Source organism: Phacochoerus africanus, chromosome 4 (genome assembly GCF_016906955.1).
Source record: "Phacochoerus africanus isolate WHEZ1 chromosome 4, ROS_Pafr_v1, whole genome shotgun sequence".
NCBI classification, from domain to species: Eukaryota; Metazoa; Chordata; class Mammalia; order Artiodactyla; family Suidae; genus Phacochoerus; species Phacochoerus africanus.
The window spans coordinates 93,783,001-93,804,967 of record NC_062547.1 but is presented as its reverse complement, the minus strand read 5'-3'; positions in this window follow the sequence as shown (position 1 = coordinate 93,804,967).

Below are 21,967 nucleotides of genomic sequence, written 5' to 3'. Positions count from 1 at the left end.
ACCATAAAATCCCAGAGCTGAAAAAAATGCACACAAAAATCAAGCTGCTTAACCTTAAATAAAAACAGAAAATTGAGTGTAATGGAAGTGAATCTGATTTATGTCAGTATAACATTCTCCAGGAGGGTAGTTCCCATCGTGCTCAGTGGTTGACAAACCTGACTAGCCTCCCTGAGGATGTGGGTTCAATCCCTGACCTCTCTTAGTGGGTAAAGGATCCAGCATTGCCATGAGCTGTGGTACTGGTCACAGATGGGGTGCTGATCCCAAGTTGCTGTGGCTGTGGTGTAGACTGGCAGCTGCAGCTTAGATTGGACCCCTAGCCTGGGAACCTCCATATGCCATGGGTTCAGCCCTAAAAAGACAAAAAGAAAAAAAATTCTCCAAGATTCCTACTGCTAAATTTTTTAGAAGGTGATGGGTGAGGTCAGGTGGAAAGAAGGAAATTGATGGCAGAGGCAGTGAGGAGAGAGATTATAACTAAGAAGTTTTTCTTTTTAAAAAATACAGGATTATTACAGAGTGCAAAAAGAGTTGATATTTCATTTTGAAAATTTAATTAATTATGATGTTTCATTGATACACATATACGTGAATAACTTTTATTGCTTTGCCCAAGATTTTCTTGGTTTTAGCACTCTAATTTACTCATCCCAGGAATCCTCTCATTCTCAGGCAAATTGGAATCCTACTTCACACCTACAGACATACACACACATGCATGCAAGCACACATACACATACTCCCATTGAAATAATTCATGACTACCATGACAATTCATGTTGTCAGTTTTGATATTAGTTTATGGTTTAAATGTGACAGTGTCACAAATCTGTATGATTGGGTCTAATAAATAATCTCTCCCTATTACCTGCCTCAGAACTTTCTGCTTGCCCTGTATCTTGATACACTGATGAACTATGAGAAGGGTGATTGGCAAGACTGAGACCTCTTGGATCCCAGATTGAGTGTCTTTTTTTCCCAGTGTCCTTTATCTCATGAAAATATCACTGGGCTACTTGGATTTAGATGAGATAACTGTATATTTGACTGTTTTGAAACACGTTTAACATATATACCTGTTGCTTTTGCCTGTGATAATTTTCCAAGGCTGCAAGCCTATGACTTATTCAAGCACAGTCTGATTTGTTCTTCCTGAAATCTGATTATTGTTTCAGAGGAATAGGATTGGGAAACAGAGGCGGTTCATTCTATATTGGGTGCCTAGAGACTTTTCTATTAATTATTGTTACCTGGATAACCAGAAATATCCCAGTTATTTTTCTTACCAATGCCTGGCAATCAATCATTTCTTTCAGTTAAATGAGTTTTCCTTTCAACAATTGAATTTTTTAATTATAGTTTATTTACAGTTTTGTGCTAATTTCTGCTGTAAAGCAAAGTGACCCAGGCATACGTATAGATATATACATTCCTTTTCTCACATTATTTTCCATCATGTTCTATCCCAAAAGACTGCAAACTATTATATTTAGAAAGGATAAGCAATGAGACCCTAATATATAGCACAATTTTGTAGAAAAAAATTACCCTCATTTAGCTTCTGTTGATGAATGGACACTAAATGATACATTCAGGAATTAATTTGGATGCCAAGCCACTTCTGGTTATATTCAGATAGATTATAGTTTTTTAATAGTTTGGAAAGTGATCAACAGGCAGTTATTCTTGAGTCAGATTGTCTTCAGGTAAACAAATAAAAAATGAAGTTTATAAGCAATATTTGCAAATCTTTCATTTTTTCTGATTGCTTACTTATGATTATAACTTTTTGCATAATTGGTATTCAGTCATCAATATTTGATATTGTGTTTTATCAACAATGAGAACATTGAATTTTCTTCTTTTTTTTTTCTTTTTAGAGCCTCACCCATGGCATATGGTGGTTCCCAGGCTAAGGGTCTAATCAGAGCTATAGCTGCCCGCATACACCAGAGCCACAGCAATGTCAGATCTGAGCCGCATCTGTGACCTATACCAGATCTCCCGGCAACACCAGATCCTTAACCCACTGAGCGCAGCCAGGGATCGAACCTGCAACTTCTTGGTTCCTATTTGGATTCGTTACTGCTGCACCACTATGGGAACTCCAGAATTTTCTTCTTTTTTAACCTCTATATTTTTACTTTTTACTATGCCTGTACATAAAACTATACTATGTATACAGAGATGAGATAGTAATTTATATACTGTTTAGTAACTTTCTTTTTAGATTAATAGTGATCATAGACAGCTATCCATGATGGTAAATATTTTTATGTCTCATAGGTTTACATTGAATGGAAATTTCCATATTAATTTAACCAGGAAAACATTTAATTTTCTTAGACCAGATCCTTTAATTTATGTTTACTTTAATAAGCATTACTTTTGACTTACTATGGTTTTATCAATGTTTTAATTTTGTATTCCTGTCTACTACCACTTGATTTTCCATGTTAAATTTGTTTTATATCTCTAGTCTGAGTCTCTTTTCCAAACACCATACATTTATATAGTACTCAATACTCTATATTGGCTTTAGCTATTAATAGGTATTTCAAAATTAGTGCCCCAAAATGAACTCTTTTTTGTTGTTGTTGAGGGCAATAGGTGCAATATAGGGAAGTCCCCAGGTTAGGGGTCACATCAGAGCTACAGCTGCAGGCCTACATTATAGCCAAAGCAACTCCAGATCCCAGCCACATCTGCTATCTACACTACAGCTTGTAGCAAAGCCAGGATTGAACTCACATCCTCATGGATACTAGTTGGGTTCAGTTCCACTGAGCCACAAACTAAAATCCCCAAACTGAACTCTTGATTTCAGATGATGCCCAATTTGATTTCTCTTACAGTATTCTCTGTCTCAGTAAATGAAAATCTCATTTTTCTAGGTACTTACAAAAAAAGAAAACTACGTGGGAATAATTCTTAACTCATGCATTTTTTCACATTTAAGCCAACATCAAATTCAGTGGCCTTCAACTGCAAAACATATTAAGAATCTGACCATTTCTCATCACCTTCACCACTACCATTTTTGTAAATTTCTAACTCATCATGATTTCTTACTCAAATAATTATAAAAGCCTCCTTACTTGTCTCTGTCTCTGCCCTTACCCCTATTTATTCTACTCCCACAAAACGGACAGAATTTATCCTTGAATTTTTAAAACACAAGTTATTACATACCACATCTATTAAAAATCTTCAATTACGTCCATCTTACTCAGAATAAAACTTGAATTCCTTACAATTAATTTATCATTATTATTAAAGCATAGTTGATTTCAATGTTTTATCAAGTTCTGTTGTACAACACAGTGACTTAATCACACAGATTTCCCTGTGCTGTACAGTAGGATCCCATTGCCCATCCATTCCAAATGTAAGAGTTTGCATCCAAAAAACCCCCAAATGTATCTCTAAATAATCTGCAATTTCATATATCTCAGAATATATCTTTTACCACTGCCCCTTTCTTGTGCCCAAAGTCACTAGGGTTTCCTTGCTGGGCCATCTAATATCCCAATCACACTCCTGCCTCAGAAATTTTCACACCTTGTTTTTCTTTCCTGATTGCTCTTCTACCAACTACCCATGATTTCAAGGGTATATTCCACTGTCTCTTCTATAGGATGCTTTCTCTGTATCCTTAGCACTTTCTTTCTCACTTTCCCTACATTCCCCTTCCCTCATTTTTCAGGTAACATCTTTTTTTTTTCTTTTATGATATTGTGACACAATATTACTTTGTCAATGACAGTGAAGGATGGATATGAGTGGATGCTGAACTATGCAACAGTAGAAGCTATTGGTACTCTCTCTACCCAATTCTACTTGGCACTCACATGTATATCCTGACTCTTGGCTTCTTAATATGAGTGTAAGAAACTCTTTGATGGCCTTTTATCACTATAATGATTTGCTCAGCCTGAAAGCAAGGCCAGCCTGACTTTCTGGAAAATTAATTCATTCAAAAACAGTTCTGGAAAAGTTATGGAATGAACAGTTTTATGAAAATATACCACCTTCCTTAATCTGTGAGTGGAGAAACTCTGAGGCATGTTTAAAATATTTTCTAGAGTTCCCTAGAGGGATTGAAGTCTAGTTATCCACATTAGTATTTGCTCAATAAAGCATTCTTTGTTGTAGTTCTTCTCTCTCCCACCTTATTTCCCCTTTTCCATCTCCTATCACCTCCCAAATAAACTGATTATATGTAAATCCTATCCAATTAGTAATGGGGTTCTGGGGGAACAAAACTTAAGGCAGGATTAATGCTCCCTCCTTAGCTAACATGAAGGTTCCCCTTGGGACCATTCCCCTCTACACTATGAATTTTACCTTAATTCCACCAGATCACAGTAATTTTTTCTATGCTTTAAATACCTGCGACATTTAATAGTTTGACATTTTATCAAGTATCTTTCTTCAATATCTCATGAAATCTAAAGACAACCATTTAAAAATTCAGTAGTATTTTGTTTACTACCAAAAGAAAAGCCATCCATTTTAAGTATAAAAGACATTGATTATAATAACTTTATTTTTAAAAAATTAAAAATTGTAATTATTTATTTATTTATTTTTGCTTTTTATCGCCACTCATGGCATATGGAAGTTCCCATGCTAGGGGTCAAATCAGAGCTGCAGCTCCTGGCCTACGCCACAGCCACAGCAACACAGGATCTGAGCCTCGTTTGCAACCTACACCACAGCTCATGGCAGCCCTGGATCCTTAACCCACTGAACAAGGCAAGGGATAGGACCTGTGTCTTCATGGATACTAGTCAGATTCGTTAACTACTGAGCCATGACAGGAACTCCCCATAAATATTTAATTTTAAAAATTATTTTCTTTTTCTTGTGTTTCTTGCACATGCATGCATACTTCATGAGGGCAGGGACTTTTTTTGTTTTGCTATAATATCTCTAGTGTCTACATGGTGCTTATCAAATAATAAGCACTCAGTGAATATATTTTGAATGGATTAATCAAATCTCTGCCATGATCATCTGCTCCCTCCTTTATAAAGCTGTTGAGGAAAAGATTCTTAAGGGAGTAAAATTTAAAAAATAACAGAAAGATTAGTGGAATAAGTTGTAGTCTCCCTTGTTGCCTCAGTGCTCACTGCCTTAATATTCATACACCCCCTCTAAAGCCCATTCTAGACTCCTCTTTAGAGGCTATTGCTTCTGTTGATGTAGGTACTTGTCCAGTAGGGAACATAGGCCTTCATTCCTGAAGAATTTGAACTCTCTGTTTACGTGAAAATGTTGTTTCTTTAAGAGCTTGAGTAAAGTTCTTGGGTCTCATTAGGTTGTGGTTGCTGCAATTACATATTCATAATTAACATAAGACAGTGAAACACTAAGAGATACTTTAGTGAATCCTCTTGCGCTCTGGACTTAATGTTCTCATTATATCACAATGATCAGATCTCCTCAGGATAATTAGGATCAGTTATTTTGCAAGAATAGCAGCTCATTTATTCACCTAGCAAGGGAATGCTAAATTATTCAGGTGGCACATGTAGCTTTAGGTACAGTAAACCCTACCTGTTTCCCTTTAAGGGTGCTTTCTATGCCTCCAGGAAACATTTGAACTCTAATCCTTCAGTGTAAAGTGAAGGGATGGGAAGCACAAAGTTTTAAAAGGATCATCAGGAGTGAGGGGGAGAGAGAGAGAGAGAGGAAGAGAGACCACTCCTGCTAACACCCTTTGTTCCCTAAATCTGTGCATTCTGTATTAGCATTATTTGATGATTATTAATGCAAAGTATGTACATATGTAAAACCCAAAGTTGGCAGGTGTTCATCCCTAAACTGGAACTTTAGCTGCGATCGAAGAAATAATTCTAACACATTGTCAGACTAGCAGTTTCCACGTGATTTTATATATGATTTTATCAGAAGATCTTATAAATTTATCAGAAGAATGTCACACATTCTTTTTCAGAAGTGGGTCCCTTGGTCTAAGGTGATATTTTATGTGATAACATATCAGTTAATCTGGTACTCCGTAAGCATGTAATAGTGGTCCTGACCAATGACCTCTAGGTGGTTAGTATCAGTATCTGGAATATGTATTGCTCTCCATAAGAACATGATGCTTCCTCTCTTGAATAGAAATGATCCAATTTAATCAACTTGCCCAAAGTGACAGTGTGATCTCCTCAAGCTTTGGACATATGCCAAAGATTTAGCTCCAGTAGCTGTGTCTGACTGTTTAGTAAGCAATGGCAATAGATAGTTATTGGGTGATTGGGAGTCAAGCCTGATGGGCCTGAGGAAACTCTACATCCTGCCCCCATATTAATCTATCCAGGGGTCCATTATGTTCCCACTGGGGTGACGGAAAAAAGAAGATGGCTGGCATCCACTGAACAAGTCATTCTCTCTTCTTGGTTGTTTAGTATCTTTTATGTGGAGGATTCTTTTTGGTGGGCATTTATGAGAGACCAAGACTCATATTTTGTACCCATTCTTATGACTGTTTCTTCATTTTGTATCTAATATTCCAATTCCAACCAGTATTTCTCAGGGTTCTATGTTTATTCTTATATAAGGTCGTGTCTTCTCCACACAAAAATGATAACTAGGAATACTGATTAAAGATTGCCCATTGGAATAATTTCTTTAACCACTGTCTCCCAAAACCACATCTGTTATGGTAGCCCTCAATTATTGTTTTACTAACATATTGATCTGAATTATCTCTAAACAAGGCCCTGATATTTTTTCCCTTTTGCCAGTTGGTCATAGCAATTACCTTTATCCCCGACAAAGTTACAGATGTGAACTTAGGGAGAGGTGCCTGGTCAGTAAATAGAAGTAAATGGTGACAAAGAGACAGAAAGGTCTAGACCACATCTTGTATTCTATATATCTTATTAGACTTGGATTCAGATACACCAGTCCTACTTTATAATATGGTAGATCAGACAATATCTACTTCATGATGTATATCTTTTATGATATAGACATTTGAGGTACCATCAGTAGGCTTTTCAGTACTTATTGGGCTTCCTGGTGCCTTGCACTGATAGTCTCCTATCAGCAATTTCAAGAGGCTCAGCATACCAAATTTGATTTTTGCTACACTAGATGAAGATTTCATTTATGTTCACCTTCTCTTACCTACTCTGCCACAACATAAAGGTTACTTTTCAAAATTTATGTAACACAGGTAAGTCTGTATTTGTAAACAGTTCTCATAGCCAGTATCACTTGACTCTTCTTTTTCCTGCTTTCTACTTTCCGACTTCTTTCAATTTTATGTTTATAATTTGTCATCAATGGCATTGATATTTTCATTCTGTATTAATAATATGTAAAGAGTATTCAGGTCAGTCAGTTTGTGTATTTTGTATTTTATTCTCTAAATTTAGAATGTGACACTCTTTTGATTCATTCAAAGCATAATATTTTTAGGCTTTCTCTTACAGTTCAGAAGGTTAAGGATCCAGTGTTGTCACTACAGTGCCTTGGGTCGCTACTGTGGCTTTGGGGTCAATCCCTGTCCTGGAAACTTGCCCATGTCACGGATGCAGCCAAAAGAAAAAAGAAAAAAAAAAGATAATATATTTAGTGCAAAAGTAGAATAGATTTTCCATTTTTCATTCCCTGGGTTTTACCATGTTGTTTATTGTCATAGAGCTAGGTAGTAGAGAAAAAAACACTTATAGTATGGAGAAATAAACCAGAGTTGTTACTCTGCAAATGTGTTATTTTGTATAAATTATAATTTTTAAAAAATTTTCATACTTCTAAAATTAGACATTCAGTTAAGAGGTCTCTAATTATTTCCAGTTCCAAAGTTGTGTGACTTTAAATAAATTAAGCTGTTAAATCTAATTTTATGTTGTTCTGGTTAGCTTCTAGCTAATTAACCACATTGTTTTCAATCATCCAAAATTCCAAATATGTCCAGAAAATAAAGTATGTGTTGAATATGCTTATCTATTATTTTTAGCCATTTTTATTGAGCTATAAATTACCTATATTATCCCTATCTTTACAGATAATTCTGGAACTATGGAATCTTTTTTGTATATAGTCTAAGTAACAGGGTATCTTATATTACAACCTAAAATTTCCACAGAGATCTTTCTTGCTCTTTTAATACATAAGCTGAGCAGTTCTTCCGAGTTATGTACTGAGTCTAAAATATGTAGATGACTTCCAAGCATCATGCTGCCTTTTGAGTGGAGAAAGCGTAGGATATTATGACTTGTTATTTCTTGCCTGCAATGTTCCTTTATGTCCCCAGACATTGGATATCTAAAAACTTCACTAATGTTACAGGCCTCTGAATCATTACATGTTTAATCTCCCACCTCTAACATACATGTATCTTAGCAAAGGGTTCAGAACAGTTGCCATTTCTTATTCATGGGTTCTGACTAGCATCATATCATCGATAGAATCCTGTTGATTCTAACAGGAAATATTGTAATCCTGAGCTTAAAATTTCACTCTGTTAAAAATATTTTTATGTACAAGTTTTTCCAGTATATTTTAACATTTGCTTTATTTAGTAGGAACAATCTTTCTAGCTTAGAGAAATGGTTCTTATTTAGTGATAGATTATCTTTTTCTTTTACCCCTAGGAATGAATGTCTTAAAGGAACTAGGTTTATGGATATGCCTTCAATATAACCTTTGATCCTACAGATATTTTACTATGCAAATGAGTTTGCAGATGCACGACAAGAAACTCTTGTCTATACCAAATACAAATCTAATATCAATACAAATGGCAGCTGAGGCCATTATGTTGTCAAGCTTCTCAATATTTAAGGTGCAGGTTTTTCTGTGAATTTTTTGACGTACCATATTTGGTTGGAGGTACTAGTCTCATTTTTTCTCTTGTATGCAATTCTCTGAAGCAGTAAGCATAGGCTATTGACTTTTCTCATTGTGATGTTAATATACATTTTTTCACTTGTGGTGAATAACCCATCCCTTCAATTACATATTCATTATAGTTATATTTTATGACTATAGATGGATACTATCATGCCAATAAAATGCAAAATTAGATCTTTATTAAATACTAATTTGTGCCATTATAAAATGATAGGAAATAAAATAAGGGGGGGCAGATGATTTTGTGCTGGTGTACCTAGAGAAGATCTGAAGTTAGACTTGGGTTTAGCTGCATGTAACAGAGAATCCAGATATTAGTGGGTTATCTAAGATCAAAGATTGATTTTTTTATTGTAAAAATATGGAGATATTCCTATGTTTTGGGTAGTAGAGTCTGTTACACATAATTTTTAGGATATCAGATTGGATTCTGATCTTAGTATAGCAAGGATATGGCTAAACATATATATATAAACATATACATCCTAAACATATATTTATTTGTAACATCTAAGTTCCTGAGAGAGTGGATAAGTAGGGATGAGTAAAGGATTCATACAAGCTATCTTATAAGAAACTTTTCCAGGATCTTTCACAGAGGCATTACAGAACCAGAATTTCATCATGTAACCATACACAGTCATCAGAGAGTTAGGAAAGTGTCTTTATGTGACTAACTATTCAGTTAAATTATTTTGCCACAGGGGAATAAAAAATGTCTATAAGTTGGAAATAAAAGCCGAAGTTTGTAACTATAATTTGACTTCAGATATTCTTATCTCTATCTTGTTTGAAACCAAATAAAAGTTCTCAAACAAGTAAATTATCAATTTCACTCTGAAATATTCTCTTGTCTGGTTAGCTGTTTTTAAGAGGTACAGAGTGAAAAGAAATGTAATGAAGAAATTAAGTATTTCATAACAAGAATATAGGCCTTTAATTCTTTCTGTGATAGAATCAGATAAAACCTATAGGGAATGAAATAAACAAGAGTCATCTTTTTAAACAGGATTCCCGATGTTTACCTAGGATATCTCACTATTTGGTGTTGCTGATAAAATAAGGCCATTATTCAATGGTAAAATTAAGAAAGGATATATGACAATACTTCATAGCATATTGGGAAAGCATATGCTTTTGAAAAAATAAAGCCTAACACTCCATGTATATAAAATTCTGGTGCATGTTAACAAGAGGCACAGAACACATGATTTATGGTCCAGGACAGAACATCTGCATCATCTGATTAACTTTCTGATAATAAAGTCTCCAGCTTTAGAAACATATTACTTCATTACCTATCCACTTTCACATACATTACCACCACCACTGCACCAAAGAAATGTTTAATTTGTTTCCTAAATTTGTCTCCTCAAAAACATAATAAAATGAATATATAGTTAAATATAATTGACCCTTGAACTGTGGTTAGAGGCAGGGGTTAAGGGTATATTGACTTCTGCAAGATCTAAAAATCCATGCATAACTTTTCAGTTGTCTCTCCATGTCCCTAATTCTGCATACATATTTCAATCAACCACAGACCATGTAGTACCACAGTTTGTTTTCACTGAAAGAAATATATGTATAAATTGATCCCAGCCAGCTCAAACCAGTGTTATCCAAAGGTCAACTGTAACAAACACTCAAATCAAAAGAAAGAAATTTTTTCAGACTAGATGAAAAACAGAAGATGCAATTTAGTGTCAAAGATATAAATAGGTTGAAAATTAAAAGATGGATAGAGATATATCATGAAACAGTAACCTTATAAGAGTTAGAGTAGCTATACTAATATCTGATGAAATAGACTTTAAGACAGTAAATATTACTGTGGACAAGGAAGGAAATATTCTAAATATAGCAGGGTCAATTCATCAGGAAGACGTGTCAGTTATGTATCCATACTTAAACAAATCTGAACCAAAGAATGGGTCTTTATGACCTGCATTGTATTAGTGAGGATTCTCTGGAAAAAAAAAATCAATGTGTCATATACAGATACATATGAAAAGAATTCCTGTTATTATAAGAATTGACTCATCTGGTGATGGAGACTAAGGAGTCCCATGATTTGCCTAGTGAAGAAACAGGAAAACCAGTGGTGTAACTCAGAGTTCAAAGGCTTGAGATCCTTGGCTTTGATAAGTCCCAGTCTGAGTCTGAAAGCTGAAGAACTGGGAGGGCTAATGTTCAAGGGTGCGAGAAAGAAGACATGTGTCAGCTCAAGCAGAGAGCATGAATTCACCCTTGCTCAGTCTTTTTGTCCAATTCAGACTCTCCACAAATTGGATGATGCCCCCAAACATTGGTAAGGGTGGATCTTTACTCAGCCAGCTGATTTAAATGCCAACACCTTTCAGAGACTATCTCAGAGACATACCCAGAAATATTTTTTTTGTTCTCTTTTTTTAGGGCTGCACCTACAGCATATGGAAGTTCCCATGCTAGGGGTCGAATCCGAGCTACAGCTGCTAACACCACAGCCACAGCAACACAGGATCCAACCATGTCTGCCACCTACACCACAGCTCATGGCAACACCAGACCCTTAGCCCACTGAGTGGGGCCAGGGATCAAACCCACAAACTCATAGATACTAGTCAGGTTTATTACTGTTGAGCAACAATGGGAACTCAGAAATAATGTTTTACTAGCTGTCTGGACATGCCTTATCTCAGTTAAATTGTCACATAAAATTAACCATTGCATACATCTAGTCTAAAATTTATATGATGCACTTCTACTCTATTATAGTTTCTTTCATCTTCATCCTTAAATTTGCTACTTGTTTTTTGACTACACAGAAATGATGTGATCCAAGAAAACCATAATTCCCAACAAACATCTTTACTTAGAACCTTTTGATGTAGAGTCAACTAAAGTGCTTTTTAGTAGAGGGTATATCTCTGTAATAAATTGTACCTCTACCAGTGTCCCTAACTGTAGCCATTAAAATGATATTTGATGTTTTAGTGCATGTTTATTATGTGAATGTTTAATTGACTTAAGGGTTTTACATATGTCATGTTACATATATTAGATAGATGTGATAAGAATTTTCTCATTTACTAGAGACGAATCTGAGTTTCAGATGGTCAGATAACACAGACACTATTTAATAGTCATTATGTAGTCAAGTCAGTATTTTGAACCAAGTTCGAGATCTAACTAAAATTCCAATAAGCAATGAAGATATTTTCAGATCTGCCAAAATTCTGTTGACTTATCTTCCTCATATATTTTTCTTAGAAATACTTTGAGGAGATTTTTCAGCAGTATAACTGAATACACTTAAAATAGAAGCAATTGAATTTTATAAAACAGCAACTCTGATTCAGCAAAGCAGTACAAAAAAACATTAGGAGGAGAGATATGCTTCATGCCTAAAAAAAAGAAACCCTAGCATCAAATGAAGACAGAAATCTCCAGGATGTAGGCCTCTAAGTGAAAAAAAAAAATGCAGCTTCACTAGATATTCTTGTGCAATTTAATATTTGACAAATAATTTTAGAAAGATAACAAAAATAGGAAAAACCCTGTAATTACAGTATAGTTGTCAAGTTTAACTAATAATAATAATGTAAACATTTTATATTAATTTAAATATAATTAGTACTATAACCTTAACAGAACTATGGATAAAAAGGGGCCTTGGGAGTGAAAATGAAATTAAACCACTTTATAGAGTAGCAAGAAGTAAGTGGATAATTTCCCATATTGACACACCAGAAAGTATGGTAATAGAAAAAAAAACCCAGCTAAAATAATTTGAAGCAATTGCTTCTAGTGAGGGGAAATTGGTAGTGGTAGAGAATGAATTGCTATTATTTGTAATGTCTTATCATTTCTTAATATAAAAACAAAAACAACACACAAAAAAGACAAATCACTATTGATATAATTTGCTTCGGGAAAAACAATAGAGATTAAAATAAATATTAAAAACTCTCATAACTTATAAATAGTAAAAACTCACAATTAGAGTCCTAACTTTATGTTGGCTCAAATTTAATGCTGTCTTGATATATATATAGGTCTATCCCTAGTTGTGTATAAACTTATGAGGTTACTTAGGCTCTAAGCACCAGGGTTGTGTTATCTATAGAGTGAGGATAATGAGAATGCTTATCTCACAGGATGGTGTTCAGGGAAAAAAAGAGATAATCTCTAATATGATGTACTTTGGGAAAGAAAAGTTTATGAATTAAAATCTAGTCGAAGAATATATTTGAGTGACATCCAAATATATCATTCTTGTTTCTTTGTGTATATTACTAACATTAATATGTTTCTGTCTATATGTTATTAACATTACTTTGAAGATATACATTTTAAAATATACACCATTTAATAAATGGAATTTTTTTATTATCTTTTTTTTGCCATGACAGATTTTTATTTATACCAGTTTTTGAACTTTTAATGACCATCATAAATTCCTATTTATTTTTCCTTCCTATTCCTCCTTACTATGTTACCATAATTTCCTATCATCAGATATTTGGTCTCTGTTCCACTAATTTATTTTTATTTAAATTTATTATTAACTGTCAAACAGCTAATAAAAAGAAAGCCTTCACAATAAAATTATAAAATTTTATTCTATATTAAATAATAAATGTCTTTTATATTATTCATTACAAAATAATATCCCCACATTTTATTTTTAATCTAATTTAATTGATTTCTAATGACTAATCAAATATTTTTGCCTTTATTTTCAAAATGTTATTCTAAGTATATACTCTGAAGTAACTTTTTCTCTGATCTGTTTTAAACTAAAATGTAAAATAGTCAATGATCATCCACAGTGAATTATTTCAAGTAACTAGCTTTATATATATAAAATGGTCTTATAGTAAAACATTACAATTTTTATAGGCTACTTTTCAAAGCAATAGTAATTTGATATCTGCATAAGTATTAGGGATATTTGAACATTCCTAAATGCACCACTTCATTATAGCTACTATCAATCTAAGAATAGGATAAAGAACACAAAGAAAAGTAAATGGTTTAAACTATGTTTGCTTTATTATGTATGTATACATTATTATGTGTTTCTATTAAATCTGTGTAAAACCTGCAAACCTGTATATTATGGTTGCAGATAGCTTCATAAATTAGTTTTATAAATTGCATGTGTTTCTAAACTTGCTTTTATTCTGAATGTAAAGTAAGTTTCATTCATTTGTTTAGTTTTTTATTATCTAATAGATAATGAGTTTTACAATTAAATTTGATCAGTACGAACTTTTCTAGAGTTAATAGATTAATTTACTGTTCTAGTATTAAGTATTTCCTTTGATACAGAAATTAAACATGAAATATTTGATTCCTGGTTTTTGTATCACTTTGTGATATTATATTCAAAGAAAAATACATTGGCTTGATTAAATATAACAAAATACTGCTGAGAGAATATATATATTATGTTCATAATACACACTTATAAATTTATTATGCACAAGTAAGGTTAAGTACATGGAGAAGAACCATTTTTAAGTGAAAAATTTAATTTGTAACATGCTAAGTTGAGAAGATACACACTATGAGTAAGCAAAACTTGACACAGTACTACTCAAATATTTTTCCTTATCTGGAAAAGAAAAGTAAGAATAAAGCCAGAGTTTTGTATGTGCACATAGGTTCTATCTTCACCTCTAAAATTGTGAACAAAAATTTATTATCAGATAAATATATATTTATATAAATACTGTAAGGAAATAAGCCAAAACAGTTTATTTCGGATGCCTCACTGAACATTAGTCAAATATCTAGCTTGTCTGAGAGGAAAAGGAAAGAATGAAAAAAAATCAGCTATGTCCTTGACCTCAGACTGAGATTCCATAGTTCACCGCCACTATTCCCAAAGTAATAGGCTCTATTACATTTTATGTAGATAGTTTCATACTGATTTTTCCCTGAAGACTGTTTGTTCATATTATCTATGTTAGCTGTCAAGATAAATTGAAAATTCCAGAAAATATGACATCTAAATACTATGGGAGCTATATTTATGCTAGCTATTTCAACATGTCATGTTATAAATTTTTAACTGAAAAGTAGAGTATAGAGTATTTTGTTGGTAAGAGATAGTCCTCTATGAAAACTTTTGTTTTTGGGTTTTGTTTTCTTAGTCATTGATTCACCAAAGTATGGCATATAATAAAAATTAAATGCGGAGTTCCCGTCGTGGCGCAGTGGTTAACGAATCCGACTAGGAACCGTGAGGTTGCGGGTTCGGTCCCTGCCCTTGCTCAGTGGGTTAAGGATCCGGCGTTGCCCTGAGCTGTGGTGTAGGTTGCAGACGCGGCTCGGATCCAGCGTTGCTGTGGCTCTGGCGTAGGCCGGTGGCTACAGCTCCGATTCAACCCCTAGCCTGGGAACCTCCATATGCCGTGGGAGCGGCCCAAGAAATAGCAACAGCAACAACAACAAACAAAAAAGACAAAAGACAAAAAAAAAATTAAATGCATGTATCCTAGAAGCAAAATCTCTGGAGATGGCATAACCTTTAAATCATAAAAATGTAGCAGTCTTTCTATTTAGATATTTGAAATTTATAAAGTTTCAACATTTATGATACAAAAGTATCAGCTGATTTAAAGGCCGATTTTAAATTATCAACATTTCTTTGCAGATTTGTCAGAGTGGTCAAAGGTGACCTTTTCAGAAGCTATAAAATAAAGTATTCTTTTCATAGAAATTTGACTTAATTGAAATTATTATGGAACAAATCCTTAGAAAGAGTTAGTAAAAGTGCTTCTTTTATTAAAAACTGTTATGAAATTAGGTTATGTTTAATCTTGTGTTTTCTTTAATCCTCAAAGAGAATAAAAAAATTATCTGTTACATTTGGTTGCTATGTCTAAAATACCATAATTTAATAGTAGGGTTATACAGTAGAAGAATTCTAGTTCCCAACTTAATATCTGTACTAAAATATTAGGTTTAATGAATAGAATATAGCATGATGTTTTGCTTATTTTTTCCAAAATCAATGGAGATAAAATATTATATATGACTTCCATACTGATTTTTTTTGTCTTTTGTCTTTTTTTTTTCTTTTTTGTTGTTGTTGTTGTTGTGGTTGTTGTTGTTGTTGCTATTTCTTGGGCCGCTCCCACGGCATATGGAGGTTCCCAGGCTAGGGGTCGAATCAGAGCTGTAGCCACCGGCCTACGCCAGAGCCACAGCAACGCTGGATCCGAGCCGCGTCTGCAACCTACACCACAGCTCAGGGCAACGCCGGATCCTTAACCCACTGACAAGGGCAGGGACCGAACCCTCAACCTCATGGTTCCTAGTCAGATTCGTTAACCACTGCGCCATGACGGGAACTCCCATACTGATTTTTTTTTACCAGTTTTTCCATATATCAATTCATTCTCTATCAGGATCCAAGCCACATCTGCAACCTACACCACAGTTAAGGATCTAAAACCAGATCCTTAACCCACCAAGTGAGGCCAGGGATCAAACCCACATCCTTGTGGATCCTATTTGTATTCATTAACTGCTGAGCCATGAAGGGAACTCCTGTTTTGCTTTTTTTGTTTCACAGAGTGTGTTTTCCTCTTGGAGTTTTATAGTATCTAGTCATACATTTAGATCTTTAATACATTTGAGGCTATTTTTGTACATGGTGTTAGTGAATGTTCCAATTTCATTTTTTTACAGGTAGCTCTCCAGTTTGCCCAGCACCATTTATTGGAGAAACTGTCTTTTCTTCATTGTATATTCTTGCCTACTTTGCTATATATTAATTGACCATAGGTACACAGTTATCAATTGTAATTGATCAGTTGTAAACATATGTTCATCAAATAACAGTGCCTCCAAAATTACAAAGGACTGGAAAAGACTATTTTAAAATTTGTGTGGAAGCACAAGAGATCTTGAATATCCAAAGTAATATAAAAAAAAAATAGAAATGAAGGAATCAGGCTCCCTGACTTCAAACAATACTACAAAGCTACAGTTATCAAAATAATATGGTAATGACACAAAAACAGAAATACAGATCGATGGAAAAGGAGAGAAAGCCAACAGATGCACCCAAACACCTATGGTCAACTCTTCTATGACAAATGAAGTAAGAACATACAGTGGAAGAAAGATAGTCTCTTTGATAAGTGGTACTGGGAAAACTGAAAAAGAATGAAATTAGAGCATTCTCTAACACTATACAGAAAACTGAAAACAAAATGGATTAAAGGCCTAAATATAAGGCCAGATACTATAAAACTCCTAGAGAAAAACACAGGCAGAATGCTGCTTGACATAAGTCACAGCAACATCTTGTTTGATCCACCTCCTAGAATAATGACAATAAAAACACCAATTAACCAGTGGGACCTAATCAAACTTATAAGCTTTTGAAAGCAAAGGAAACCATAAAAAAAAAAGACAACATAAGTAATGGGAGAAAATGGTTGCACATTATGCAACCAGCAAGGGCTTAATCTGCAAAATATAGGAAAAAATTCATACAGCTCAACTGCAAAAAAACAAGCAACCCAATTGAAAAGTAGGCAGAAGACCTAGACATTTCTCCAAAGAAGACATATGGCTAGCCAAAGGCACATGAAAAAATGTTCAGCATCACTAACTATTAGAGAAATGAAAATCAAAACTACAATGAGGTACTACCTCATACCAGTCGGAATGGCTATCATTAATAGGTCTACATATGACAAATGCCAGAGAGTGTGTAGAGAAAAGGGAACCCTCCTACACTGTTGGTGCGAATATAAATTGATACAAATACTATGGAAATCACTATGGAGGTACCTCAGAAAACTAAATATAGAACTACCATATGATCCAGCAATCCCACTCCTGGGCATATATCCAGAGAAAACTTTCATTCAAAAAGGTACATCCACCCCTGTATTCATTGCAGCACAATAACCAGGACATAGAAACAACCTAAATGTCCATCAACAGATGAATGGATTAAGAAGTGATACATATATACAATGGAATACTACTCAGCCATAAAAAGACAAACTATTTCATTTGCAGCAACATGGGTGGAACTAGAGATTCTTACACTAAGTGTAGTAGGCTAGAAAGAAACAGAAAAATACCATCCAGTATCACTTATTTGTGGAATCTAAAATATGGCACAGATGATCCTACCTGCAAAACAGAAACAGATCGCAGCCAAGGAGAGCAGACTTATGGTTCCCAGGGGGGAAGGGAGGAGTGAGTGGAATGGATGGGCAGTTGGAGTTTTTGTACGCAAACTGTTAGATTTGGAATGGATGGGCAATGGGGCCCTACTGTATAGCACAGGGGACTGTGTGTGATTGGGTCACTTTGATATACCACAGAAATTTAAGAACCTTTGTAAATCAACTATACTTTAATAAAAAAATTAAATTCACAAAAGAAAACTACAAAGAGAGTCATCTTCAATAATATACTTTCATCAATAGTTAGAATATTTGGACATAATATCAGTAAGGAATTAGAGAACTTGGAAAGCACTATAAACTGAGTAGACGTACTATATATCTATATAACACTCCACCAAAAATAGCAGAGTATGTAAAATACACAATTACATAGGAAATACTTTCAGGTATATGTATGTGTCTCAATACATTTTAAAAGATTCAAAATCATAAAACATTTTCTCTGACCACAAGATGAAGTTAGCAATCAAAAACAGAAGAAATGTAGAAAATTTACAAATATTTAGAAATTAAACATCACACTCTGAAAAACCAATAAATCAAAGAAGAAATTTCTAATTTCTCAAGGGAAAATTGAAAATGCATTGTGAAAAATGAAAACAAAAATAAAACATACCAAAACTTATTGGGACAGCAAATGCAGTGCTCAGAATTAAATTATAGCTTAAATGCCTAAATTAAAATGAAGAAATATTTTGGAATTCCCATCATGATTCAGTGGAAACATATCTGATTACTGTCCATGAAAATACAGATTCAATCCCTGGCCTCGCTCAGTGGGTTAAGGACCTGGCATTGCTGTGAGCTGAGGTGTAGGTCACAGATGCGGCTCAGATATGGTGTTGGTGTGGCTATGGTGTAGTCCAGCAGCTACAGCTTTGATTTGAGTCCTAGCCTGGGAATCTTCAAATGCCATGGTGCAGCCCCCAATTAAAAAAAAAAAAAGTAAGAGGAAAAGAAAAGTTTCAAATCAATAAGCTAGTGTTACACCTTGAAGAACTAGAAAAAATAAGAGCAAATTAAATAAAGAGGTAGCAGGAGAAAAGGACTGATAAAAATCAGAGCAGAGATAAATGAAATAGAAAATAGAAAAAAATATAATAAAATCAAATGTTAGGATATCTGAGAAAACATAACAAATAGAGATTGAATCATAATTCAAAAATTCTTTCAACAGAAAAAAAAAAGTGCAGAACCAGAATACTTCACAGGTGAATTCTATCAAAATGTAAGGGAATTAACATCAGTTCTTCTCAAACTCATCCTAAAAATAAAAGAGGAAAGCACACTTTCTACCTCATTATACAAGGTCAAAAGACAGACAAAGACAACATAAGCAAAGAAAACTACAGACTAGTATCCCTTATGAATGAAGATGCTAAATTCCTAAAAAAAAAAAAATTAGGAATCAAATTCAACAGCATATTAAAAGGATCATATGCTATGTCTAATTGGAATTTATCTCAGGAATATAAGATTATTTTTAGCATAAGACAATCCATCAGTGCAATACGCTACATTAATAAAGCCAACAAAACAAATCGCATGACCATCTCAATTGCAGCAAAAATAGCATTTGTCACAATCCAACCTGCTGTCAAGAAAAACAAAATGTATGTTTATTTTCGCTACTGATTTCAGCATCAGATAAGAAATTCTAGCTGAAATAATAAGATTTACAGATGGAAGGAAAAAAAAAGATTTTCATTGGTAAGAAAGAAAATTATTTCTCTTCATAAATGGCATGATGCATGCATTCTACATCTACATTCTAAATAAATGATTTGAGAGAAAAATCTCAAAGAATTAAAATTTTTTTTTTCTTAAATGACGTAAGCAAAGTTGTAGGGTACAAAGTCAACACACAAAAATCACTTGTGTTTTTACACATCAGCAAGGAACAAGTTGAAAATGAGAGTTAGAGGGCAATTTATTTTACTATAACCCTCAAATGAATACCAAAGAATAAATCTATCCATGGCAGTGAAAGCCATGTACATTGAAAAATCACAAAATATTGCTGAAAGTAAATAAAGACTAAATAAATGAAAAGAAATCCCTTATTATTCATTAGAAGACCTGCTATTATTAAGATGGCTGTACTATCCAAGGCGATCTGTAAGTTGAATGCAATCTCTATAAATTAGCATAGAATTGCAAGGCACCTCATATAGCCAAAACAGTATTGAAAATGGCAAACAAGTTTGGAGAACTCAATTCCTTAATTTCAAAACTTTCTACAAAGCTATAATAATGTTATACTGGCACAAATTTGGACATACAGACCATTTAGAATGGAATTGAGACTGCAGAAATAAACATATTTATCAATGGAAAATGTATTTAAGCAAGATCATTCATGGGGCAGGTGTTCACGTCATTGCTCAGTGGAAACAAATCCAACTAGTATCCATGAGGATGTGGGTTTGATCCCTGGCCTTGCTCGGTGAGTCCGGGATCCAGCATTGCTGTGAGCTGTGGTATAGGTTTACAGACATGGCTCAGATCCTGCCTAGCTGGGGCTGTGGCTGTGGCATAGTGTGGCAGCTGTGCCTCTGATTCGTAGCCTGCTAAAAAAAATAATAATAATCAATGGTGAAAGAACAGTCTCTTCAAAAAGTGGTGATGGAAAAACTGTATATCCACATAGAAGAAATGAAGTTGGATTCTTACCTTATTCCAATAAGAATCAACTCAAGATGGATCAAAGATCTAAATATATATTCCAAATTATAAAACTCTTAGAATAAAACATAGGGCAAATTTTCATGAGATTGTATTTCACAGTGATATCTTGGATATTACACCAAAATATAAGCAACAAAAAATAAATTGGACTTCATCAAATTTTAAGAGTTTTTGTATCAAAGGACATTATCAAGAAAATGAAAAGACAACCTACAAAATGGGGGAAATATGTAAACTGTATATCTGATAAGGGTCTAGTACCCAGTATATATGGAAAACTCTTATAAGTCAATAACCAAAAGACAATTCAGTTTTTAAAAATAGGCAAAGTATGTGAATAGACCTTTCTCCAAAGAAGACATACAATCACACATAAAAGGATATTCATAATTGGTAGTCATTGCAGAATCAAAATTACAACTATGATGAGATGCCACTTTAAACCCACTAAGATTAAGCTAATTAAAAAGAAAAAAAAAAGAAAATATGACATTAGGTGTTGATGAAGATGTGAAGAAAATAAAGCCATTCTACTTGGGTGGTAACAATGTCAAATGTTTCAATCATTGTGGAAGACATTTTGTCAGTTCTACAAAAGCTCAAATATAGAATTAGCATATGACTCAGCAGTTCTACCCTTAGATATGTATCTAAAGGAATGGAAACAAGTAGTCAAATATTTGTACATGATGTTTATAGCAACAATAGTCACAATGCCCAAAGGTGAGAACAACCCAAATGTCTATCAAGGAATGAATGGATAAACAAATCTATACATACAATGCAATACAATGGAATATCATTTAATCTTAAAAAAGGATGACATATAATCCTTGAGAAAATATTAAGTGAAAGAAGTCAGATACAAAGGGCTGCATATTATATGATTCCAATCATATGAATTTTCTGGAGTATGTTAATTCATAGAGGTAAAATACAGATAGGTCACTATTAAGGCCTAGGAATAGAGAATGAGGTATGACTGGTTAATAGTTATAGGACTTACTTTGGGAATCATGAAAATATTTTGAGTGGACAAAAAGGGTGATTATACAACATTGTGAATATTAAATGCCGTGGGATAGCACACTTTGAAATAGTTTAAGATGGCAGTAAATTCTAGGGATCTGGTGTGCAATATTGTGCACATATTTAACAATACAGTAGTATGCACTTAAATTTTTGTTAAGAAA